Raw genomic sequence first — 12,072 nt, 5'->3', positions numbered from 1 at the left:
GCTATAGTCCCTGCTTTGCCGAAGGTAGGGACTAATAAGAGACAAATCTTTAATGATTAATACACAATTAGTGAATACCTCAATGAAATAATACCTATATATTAAGTAGTTACAACAGTTTTATAAATTATTAAAAGATTTCATATAACATTTATTCTTAAAACTTATTAATAAAAAATTATATTTATTTTTACTCTTGGTACAATAATTTTAGAAATTAGTAAAAATATAATATTTATTTCTATATATATATATATATATATATATATATATATATATATATATATATATATATATATATTAAAAGTCATAATTTCTCTGTTATATGTTTTGAAGTTGTTTTTGCAATATTTTTTGGTCGAATTTGCTTAGAATTCGACAATGATTTGTTGACATCACAAGTTTGAGTTGCGAACTCTCCGCAATATATGTGTCCTAGTGGTATTTCAAGGTTTTGAATCCATAAATGCAATCAAAAACACATTTTAAACAACAACATATGAATATTCCACCAAAAATTGTTTTATTGGATTTCAACCAAAAACTCCAAAACGTATAATAGTTAGACAACATCTATATAATAACATTAACATATTGATATTGATATTATAATTTTATTTTATGTTTAAGAATAAGGTTATATGTTATTTGAAACTATATAACCTTTCTATTGTTAGAGTCTCATTTATGATTAGTATGGAACATTAATTTCCTTTGTGGATGTTATCTTAGTTGAAGAGGTTATTTGGCTCTAGAGCGTGCTCTAAAAATGCTTCCAATTAGCTAAGAATTTTTCATCATATGTAAGGAAATAAGTTAACAACCCAATGCCTAATGCACCTAGTAGGAGTGGAAGTCTACCCCCTTATGGGTCACCATTGATGTATTTCAACTCGCCAAAGTTTGCCTACACATAATTATGTTGTTGTATGTCGAGGTCTTGAGATTGTATCAATATAGACTAGGCTGGTAGCCTTAAGTATTGTAGGTTATTCCTTCATGGGAAAGAGTAAATAACACTAACATACCTTTAAAACAAGGGAAAAATAACGTTGAAGTGAATTAGGGTGGTTGTGCTATCTTTTTGTGTTGTTTAAAATCGACTTCTTGGACCTTTGAAACACCTAGTAAGTAACATAATATTGATGTGGGGATTTTGGCCATAGACAACCTTAAAAACAACCATGTGAGTGGCACCATGATGAGTAGTACTATATAACCATTTTTCTATGGACGACCACCATTAGGACTATTATTCAAAAGTTAAGCACCTAAAATATGCTTCCAAAATCTTATTGATAACTTTAGTCAGACATTAGTCCAGGGGTGATAAGCAATGCTAAGATGTAGTCGAGTGCTAGAAGCTACTAAGAAAAGTGGGATCATGGACTGTGATATTAGATTGTGGCATACCATGTACTTTTAACATTTTATACATGAATACTTGAGTGATTATGGAAGTTTCAAAGGGGTGTTGGAGGGGAAAAAATGAACATATTTGGAAAGGTGATCAACCACATCCATGATCAAAGTTTTATTGACAAATTTAGGCAACCTCACAATGAATTCTATTGAAATGTAGGTGATATAGGTAAAGGTTGTATTGCACATGGAGTTTTCATTGTTTCTCCCTTATAACATTGGCAAAGATCACATTCAACCATGAAAGTGTAGATGTCCTCTTCATTCCTTCCAAGAAGAATGAAAGTTTGATCAATTTATATGTTTTATAAAGCTAGAATGACATCTTGTTAGCAATACATGAAATTCATATAGCATGGTTGGTATATAATTGGATGATTTGATTAAATACAAACACCCTTTGTAGTGAAACTCATCAATATGTCAAGTGTAGACTAGAGATGCATTAGATGTTAGAAATGTGTTTTCATTAATGTAAAAGGTGATGAGGATGAAAGCAAAAGAAGAGATGATTGCAAGAAGTATGAAGATCAACTCAAGGATTGTAAAAGACAAAGATGGAGAAGGTGCAATGAATTTAAAATCATTTTCATTTCAGAAGATCACTTAAAGTGTATTTGGAACCCACTTAGATGGATACAACTTTGAAAGAAGCTTTTAGTGGTATATAAAAGTTCCAAAATGGCCTCCTAGATGACAAGTTATTACCAACCAAATTCAGGTGCCCAAAGTAAAAATTATAGAGTTAATATTGGTGAAGGACCCTTTGGAGCAAGATAAGTTTGGAAGTTTTTGCAAATGCAATGGTGTTTTTAGCGGAATGGATAAGTGATGTTCCAGGAAAATGTGGCCTGACAAAAAACTGACTACAACAACATTTATTGGCCCAACAGAGCTCCCACTATACAACTCACCATGATGGAGTTTCCCTGGATGATATCAAAAGTTGAACACAAAGGACAAGCTTGTGACTCAGCGTCGGACTAGTGTGGTAGATTAGTGGAAGCAAAAGATCCAATAGATGGCCACTGCCTAAGATAAATGAAGGCATCCATAACTAGTAAAAAATATAGCTATAAGAAAAATACTAAGCCATAAAATAAACAAGGTTGAAGTTGTTAAGTCCCTATACTACTAGTGTAGCCCCTTATTGTTATTAGTGCCACCCCCTTGTTGTATTTTTGTGCCCATGTAGTCCCCATATTGTTATTATTGTGCCCCATAGAAGCCCACCATTGTTATTATTGTACCCTTACAATATTATTGTTATGTAGGCTCTAATTATATTGTGACCCCTTAGACTCCTATATATAGAAAGGAGGTCTTGTCATTTTTATTATCCAATAATTGTTCATTTGTGTAATGTAAAGGAGGTATCCCCCTCAAAGAGGCTATTTTTGAAGTCGTTGATCTACTTATTCATCTATTTTGTGAGTTGGTTGCATAACATTTGGTATCAAAGCTTTGGATTCTACAGTTTTGTTGCTGCAAATAAGACATTGTGGAATATTCGTTATAAATGTTTTTCTATGAAGCTTCAGAAGCTGAAATTAAGTCCCATTTGAGATGAAATATTGATGAACCTCGTGTCCAAATTTCATATCTTGTCTTAATGTATTTTTGGAGATATGAACTCAGGAAGTTAGGGTTTTTATGGGATCCTGAATTCCATCTCAAACAGGCGACCTTTGGAAAATCGTCATAACTTTCTCTCTGAGCATCAAATTCAAATTCTGTAAAAAGTGATCGAAATAGGACGGACTTTAGCTTTTTTGTTATCTTGTTCAGGGCCGAAGGTTGAAACATTGACACATGGCACATCATACAATTTCACTCTATGAAACCTGTATATAATCAAGTCATCGCGGGAGATTTGGCATAAACCTTTCTTGGGGAATCAAATATTGATCAAACTTATGGGGTTGGAAAGAGGGCTCAAAGAGATAGCATAGGACAAAATTTTAAACCTTGAAGTTCTAAAATTACAAATATACAACATATTTAATATCAAGCTCCTACAAAACGAAAAAATTTGTGTAGTCTTTTTAAAAATTTCCATAAGTTTTGTTTAAAAAAATAGTTTGAAGTGATTAAAAGGGAATAGTAAAGCATAATTATAATTAATTGATACCCTAAAGAAAGAAAATGGAAACACCTAGTAAGCAACCCAAAATATCTACTATGACTCATGAAGAAATGTAACATGATATATCAAAATTACGAGACCAAGTGCAACAAAATCTTCTCTCACAAAAAGTATCAGAAACTATCAAAGCTATGATCAATAAGATCAATGGTATAGAAGAAAAATGTAATGTAAAATTGGAATATTTGAAGAAAGACATGGAAGGTTTGAAGGAAGGTGGGAGAAAGTCGCTACAAGAAAGGCTTCCTAATGGTAGAAAGGTAGTAGAGGAAACTCACGACGAGAACAAAATAAATGTTAATAATGATTTCATAGAACCTGACATTGGATTAAAGACTCACCATTCCAAATACTAATATGAGGAAGTTTGATGGCAAGGATCCTGTAACATGGATACTATAGACAAAGAAATAATTTGATCTCCATAATATGTAAAACACACAAAAGGTACATATTGCAACATTATATTTAGAACCCAAATAGTTTGTATGGTATCGATGTATTTTCTTTCGCAAACAAATTTTCACTTAGTCCATTTTTATGGAGGAAATGATAGCACATTATGAGGATACAAAGAGAAACACCTTCTTTAGCCAATTGATAAATGTCAAACAAAAGGGTTCAATGGCAGAGCACATTTAGGACTTTCAAAAATTGAATATAAGAGTAAATGATATTCCAAAGGAGCATAGGATTGATGTCTTCATAGGAACTTTAAAGGATAACATCCAACATGAGGTTTGCCTTTGGTAACCTGATCTATTGGATAAGGCATTCAGGGTGGCCAGAAAAGTGGAAAGAAAATTATGGCAACAAGGAAGTCTACCACTCACAAATATAAAGACAGAAGTGTTGTTGCTCCTATCCCTCCACAACCTACAATGTTGACACCACAACAGTTGGAGGAAAAAAGAGCAAAATGGCCTTGTTACAGTTATGATAGCAAATGCACTAAAGTTCATAAGTGCATTGAGAATAAATTATTTTACATAGATTGTGAGGAGAAGGAAGAAAAGGATCAATAAATGTCAAAAGAAGAGGATCTACACCAAGAACCAACCCCAGAGAAAGAAGAAATGAATATGACCATATCTTGTAATGCATTGGCACTTTATGGATATCATCCACCATTTGTCACATCATCTTTAATAGAAAATTATAAGGTTCAAGCATTGGAAGATCACATCGAGCATCAACAATAAGTTCTCCAACTCTTAAAGGATAACCAAACTTTGACACATAATCAAATGAAACAACATGCATATCAACATCACAGTGAAAAGAGTTTTGATGTAGGCAACTGGGTATTTTTATGGCTACAACCATACAAAAAAATGTCCTCAAGCAAGCAAAGAAGGATAAAAAATTATCACAAAATTACCATAGTCCTTACATGGTGTTGCAAAAAATTGGAACTATGGCATACAAATTGGAGCTTCCTTCATCTTACCAAGTGCACCCAATTTTCCATGTTTCAAGCTTAAATAAGGTTATAGGTAACAAGCTTCCATTTCAAACAAGATTGTTGGAACTTGATAAGGAAGGAAAAATCATATTGGAACCTGAAGCAATCATAGAAATAAGAACCCGACATCTACGAAATCGATCAATTTCAAATTATCTCATCAAGTAGAAAAACTTAACCGCTAAAGATTCTATATGGGAGGATGAGAATTTTTTATGGAAGCATCTAGAACTACTCAAGCATTGAGGAGAACACTTTTTTGGAGGAGAGGGGCGTGTTAGGTCCCTATACTACTAGTGTAGCCCCTTATTGTTATTAGTGCAACCCACTTATTGTATTGTTGTGCCCATTTAGTCCCCATATTGTTATTATTGTGCCCCATATATGCCCGCCATTTTTATTATTGCGCCCTTACAATATTATTGTTATGTAGGCTCTGATTATATTCTGACCCCTTAGGCTCCTATATATAGAAAGGAGGTCTTGTCATTTGTATCATCCAAGAATTGTTAATTTGTGTAATGTAAAGGAGGTTTCCCCTCGAAGCCTCGAAGAGGCTATTTTTGAAGTCGATGATCTATCTCTTCTTCTATTTTGTGAGTTGGTTGTATAATAGAAGTTGACACATTAATTGGCGTAGCGAGGGTGCCTGGACAAGCTAGTCCCTTTCTCTTAGAGAGTAGGGCCTCAATCCTATCGAATCCCAATGTCATACCCCTATGCACAAGATACATCAGGGGATTCTCTATAAGTAGTATGTTGAGTTGTAGAGAAATTTTACTTTTATTGTCTTCTTTCTCCTCCAAAGCTTTGGTAAAAAGTGTTTTGAGATTCCAATAGAGCTCAATAATGGATAGATACATATTTTTTTAGCTACGTGTATGACCTAGATCAAGGATCCAATCTTTTGCAAGACCAAGTATATCCTCATCAATGTAAGCCATATTCCACTCTTCCATAGCTTCCCAGGAGGCTTTGTCCACTACAGATTGAATGTGCTCTGGAGTTGAATCCCTATATCTCTAACCCATTGATTGTGCTCAAGAGTGATCCCAATAAATTCCCTCACTTCTACTAGCCAAGACTCATCAACATTTCATTCTTTGATGAGACATTATGGGAGGTTTGGTAGAAAGGATGATAAAACTACTAGCTATAAGGGTGCACCAAAGGAATTCACTATTCACCAAAGTATTATGTTGAAAGGAAAGATTATCAGGAGTGATTACAATGGATTTAGGGTGCGGTAAGGTTCTTAGACAACCATGTAGGTGTTTATGTCAGGGGCACTAAGTGGATCTCATGAGGATTCCTCAGAGGGAGGGGCCACACAACTAGCAGTGGAGCGGATAAATTCATAAGTTGAGTGCAAGGAAATTGGTGGTATTGGGTTATTGAATGCCAAGAAAGGACTTAAATATTCATCCTCTGTCAAGTTATCCATTAATACTATAGAATAATGCAAGAGGAGCCAAGGAGAAGCTGTGAAAAGAGTTACTTGACATCCTGCATCTGTTTTGTTAAATGAAACCAAACACCAAGAGTTGGAGTCCACTGCCTCCCCACCATCGAATACTAACCAAAGTTCGCTCCCCTTGACAAGTTGTTGGGCACTCTCATGGTCCTAAGAAAAATTTTCTATTATCCACTTGAAAATGGTGCAAACACCCACCATGTATAACCAGGGCGAGGCCAGGTCACAGGGACATTTTCCATCCCTTCCGCTGAAGATGAAAATAACACTCAAGGAAAGGATTTTCAGAGAGTCGGTGGATAATTAACCAGTGAGTTGAGGCTTAGCCACATGAAACTAGTGCGGCTCAAAGGCGCTAAGTGTAGAGATCACCTGAGCATCTCGACCCATATTCACAAGGTGGTGACACATGTGTTCAATGTCATGTAATGTCGTTTTCATGTCGTTTCAATTGGCCTCGTCAGGTGGAAGGCAAAGCGATCTTGCCTCCCCCTTGTGAGAGTAGAGTGACAATAGAGAGCCTATTTTCCTCCCCCTTGGAATGCTTTCTTGTTAAAACACCTTGATTGAGGAAAAAATCTAAAAGTATCATAATAATTAATTTAAATAATTAATTTGAAAATACTTAATATATAGTGTTGTTTAGATAATAAATATATCTATTCATAAATAGTTTAAATATATCTATTGATGTATTTTATTGTGTCGAGAAGTGTTCTACGTCACAATATAAGAATATATATGTAGAGGTAAATGTTTAAAAATAAAAATAAAACTTTTATATATTTATTACAAAATATATAAATATAAAACTTACCACTGTCATCAAAAATACAAATAAAATATTTTTCATTTTCAATATATTTAAATAATATATCATTAACCAAAAAATTTATAAATAGTTTTAAAAATACATAATAATAAATATATCTATTAAAAAAAAAATTTATTTACACTAGGATAAGTTACCACACACAACTTACATAACCCGACTATAATTATTTACAAACATAATGATTCCCACAACCAAACTGGAATGATCCGTCATCATAATGATTCCCATATTCTCGCAATCTCCATATGTCATTATAATGCTTTGCCTCGGTTTTATTTGTAAGCCTAAACCTAAATTTTGATGGTGAACATATATCTCACTATGTTTTTATCACTTTTTATTTTACTTGTGACAATATAAAAGTGTAGGGTGGAAATGTTGTTGTGTAAACATTTAAATTTTGATTTAGTTAATAATAAAAGTAATAAAATTTAGTTTGTTATATTGTAATTTTGTTTTGCAGGAAATTTGGCCTCTTCAACTTAAGCTAGAAATTATGTTGTGGGAAAAATTGCATAAATAATTATAAGTTGTATTGGTCAATGCTAAATTAATAATGGTTGATAGGCAAATCATCATATAGTCTTACTTTGGTAGTAATTAATAAATTTAAATGTGAAGTGCATAAGTAAATTGATTCCTCAAGCAGAAGAACTTGCATAAATTTTGGTGGGTAGTAGCCACTAGTAAATCTACACATTTACAATTTTACTCTTACATAAGTACTAAAGAAATAATGGTGGGAATTAACTCCTATAAGTATATTTTTTACATCTTATTCCTATCTATTGTTTTTTACGCAAAGACTTGCTTAAATTATGGTGGGAAGTAATTGATGGTAGATATGTTATTTACTTGAGTATAAGTTATATTCAAGTATTTTATTTTTCCATCATTTTGCTCCTAAGCTTAAGAATAAAAAATCACTACACAAATATCTAAAAATCATGCATGAATATTACAACCATATCCATAAATTATGATATAAAATATGTAAGGAAGTTATCCACATGACATTATATTGTACAAAGTTTCCAATAAGACCTTCAAGTTATGGTCCAATCAAATGTTTGAAAATTATTATTTTTAATAATCATTGAAAAGTAAATATTTATTTTTCAAAGTTAAACATTATAAACAATTTTTTTATTGTGAAATGAGTTATGTTTTTTTAGCATGTGGTATTGATAAGCCATGATATTGTGTCAAAACCTATTTACAAGTTAATAATATCCATGTTAAAGTGGGGGTGGATATCCATGGTTAAGAAACTTGTTATATTGTAAGTTTATTGTAAGTATTAAGTTTTTATGTGTTTATTAATTAAATTTAAATATGGTTATGGAATCATTATAGTCCTTGCCAAGACAATACTATAATAAAAAAACAAAACGTAAAATATTTTAGAAATTATATATAACATTGATTATGTTGTAGATCCTAGAGACAATCTTCAAGTTGAGAGAGGTCAGTGGCTAGGACATATTAGAGTGTTTGTAGGATTTGTCCTTAACATTTAGCATTTAAAACACATCATGAATTAGATTTGGTTCATATATTTCTTCCAAAGGGCAGATTAAATCATTAGCATGTATAGAAAACTCTAGAGATGAATTAACATTCAGATTTGGTGGCCAAGTTATGGAAACACATAGTTCATTTGGTCATTATAGTATGAATGAAAGAAAAACACGAGGAAAATAAATTTAATACATAGGGATGATTACAAAATCCCATGTATCAAATTTCAGTAGGAAAACAATGAAGTGAAAACTATAAATGAAGATTCAGAGGGCACAAAATGCATATTAAGGACATTAAACCTCATACATCACATGCATCTTTCATCATAATTAGTCATGGGAGCAGTTTTCAGAAGCATTTGAGCATTGTAAACATATATTTTTACACTTGTCAGCATAATAGAGAGGCCCAAACCATTGGAAGCTGGACCAAGGAGACGTAGCCCAGGAGGGTTGAACTCCTTTATCATGTGCTTGTTGTAATGTGTTTTTGATGATGTTCTGTACATGTTTATGTTGTTGTTCAGTTTCTGGTTTATGTTAAGTTTCTCATAAAATTAACATAAAAACTCTTCATTTCACTTGCAAAAATTGATGAATCTTTAAGCACAATGAAAGAATTTTGTTTATAATTTGACGAAGATCTTAGCACTACAAACTAATATTGGAAATCAGATCAAAGGAGCAAATTGGATCAGCGAAAGTTCATTGTAGTAGAAGAGACTTGCAGTAGTGATAGGTAGCAACCCTCCTGGAGTCTCTATGTGTTGTTCCTTGATAGGCTAAGGAGCAACTAGTAAGCATATTGGGAGCAGAAGGACCAACGAGTTATAGGGTATGACAAAGCAACTATGAGGTGCACTACATCAGCTAGAGTGTCAGATTATCTTGTATTTGTATTCTTTTACTTGTGAATATTTGAGAGCCATTATCATTGGTACGAGAGCCCTAGATTGTTGTATTATTCAATTGGATTAATATAATGAAGATTGGATTATTGTACATAATTTTTGCAAAAAGTTGTGTATATTTTGTGCACTAATATATTCATTATTGTTTACATTCTATTGTGGAAAGTAGCTTCGTTTTGATTCTTGGTTTGGTAGCGTCGGAGATTTATGATTCTATCCTAGACACCAAGGTCGTGGAAAAACAATAGGAGAGTGGAGGGGAGGAGAGAGGGAGGGGGATAGTGACAGAGCTGGAGGGAGAATAGAGAGAGAGAGAGAGGGAGGTGTAATAGAGGGAGAAAGAGGAATGAAGAGAGAAAGGAGGGGATGGAGAGAGAGAGTTGGATTTAGAGGGGGGCAGAGAGGGAGGGAAGAACAAGACATAGAGAGATAAAGGTAGAGAGAGAGGGAGTGACAAGGGAGAGATGGAGAGAGAGGTAGAGACGAGAGAAGGAAAGACAGAGAGAAGGAGAGGAGGGGGAGAGGGAGATAAACGGAAGAGGGAGAGCGAGACATAGAGATGGAGGGGGAGAGATGGGGAGTGAGGGAAGGAGAGAGGGAGGGAGATAATGACAGAGTTGGAGCGTAAAGAGAGAGAGATGGGGGGGTGAGATAGAGAGAGGTAGGAGAGAAAGGGAGAGAGAGGAAGGAAGAAAAAAAGGACTCGAGAGAGAGGAGAGAGGGAGGGAGAGAGTAGAGCAAGAGGGAAGAGAGAGAGAGAGAGAAAGATGAGAGTGATAGGGAGAGATGGATTCAACGTAAATATGGTATCTGTATATAAAAATCAACCTAGATCCATCTTAACCCCGGATCTATCAAGCGTCAAGAAAGATCAAATCTCTTTTCACTTTAAAAGAGGTTTGTATCTCAAGAAATTTGATCTCTCTCAACACTTAATAAATCCAAAATTAAGATAAACTAACTACTTTAAATAAATAAATAAATATATAAATAAATAAATTCTCTTTTAAATAAATTTATAAATTCACAAACACATTTGTTTTTTTAATTTACAAAAGATTTATATTATTTTAAAAAATAAAACAAATCAATATAAAGCAAAATAATAAATAAATTAGATTATCTATAAATTTCACAATATTTTACTGATCTTAATTGAGGAAATTACTTGATTTATTCATAATTGAGACCCTTATTTCCAACCCAAGTTCATTCAAATATCAGTTGAACATTTAATAAATCATAAACAATTTATTATGCCATATGAACATTTAATAAATCATAAACATTTTATTCTGACATATGAACATCTAATAAATCATAAACATTTTAGTCTGCCATACGGATTTTCATTATTGGTATATTTATTTTTTCCTTGTTAGGTAGAAATGGAACATAGAAGATGTATGGATAGAAGCATCATTCATATATATAATAGATATAGTTTAACTAAAAAAGAAAATTACATGAATTTTATCATACAATTTTAAGTAAAATTATGATGTTATGTTATTTAAAATATATTTGTGAATATATAAATAGATTTAACATTCTCAAAAAAATTTGAGACAATCAAACAACTTAAATTCAAATTTTAAAAATCTTTGTCATATTTTACTTAAAATTAACTGAAAAAGATACTCTAAAAATATCATTTTATTTATAAATTAAACTACACCTATATTAAAAATAAGTAAACAAAATAAAAATATTAAAATAAGATTTTTTAACGATTAAAACATTAATATAATAATAATATAATTTATTATTATATTAATAATATGTAAATATATAACAAATTAAATATTATACTATAATATAGAAATCATAATTATAAATTAAAATTTTTTATTAAATTATTTAATATAATAAAAACCAAAATATATTATATAAATATTAAGCCTCTAATATTATAGGTGGATGGAAATACTAATAGCAAGTATAAAATGTAATAACTATAAATAAAAGAATATTATAGCTTTATTTTTTTATTAAATTATTTAATATAATAAAAATCAAAATATATTATATAAATACTAAGCACTAATATTATAGGTGGAAATATTAATAGCAAATATAAAATATAATAGCTATAAATAAAATAATATTATAGCTTCGTTATGAGCAAATTTCCTTTTATCTTTTATGTTAAAATTATCAAAATCACCACCACTACTCTTATACTCTCCACCATCCTCCTTTATATTTAACTCAAGATCTAAATTAATAAATATTTTAGATATTCATAGTTGTTGATGAATATTAAGTATTTCATGTCAATGTAATGTTAAAGCGA

This window comes from Pinus tabuliformis, chromosome 2_1 (assembly GCF_031772625.1).
Source record: "Pinus tabuliformis cultivar Carrire ecotype Pingquan chromosome 2_1, CPIR1, whole genome shotgun sequence".
Classification (NCBI taxonomy): Eukaryota; Viridiplantae; Streptophyta; class Pinopsida; order Pinales; family Pinaceae; genus Pinus; species Pinus tabuliformis.
Note: the sequence above shows the minus strand (reverse complement) of the source record.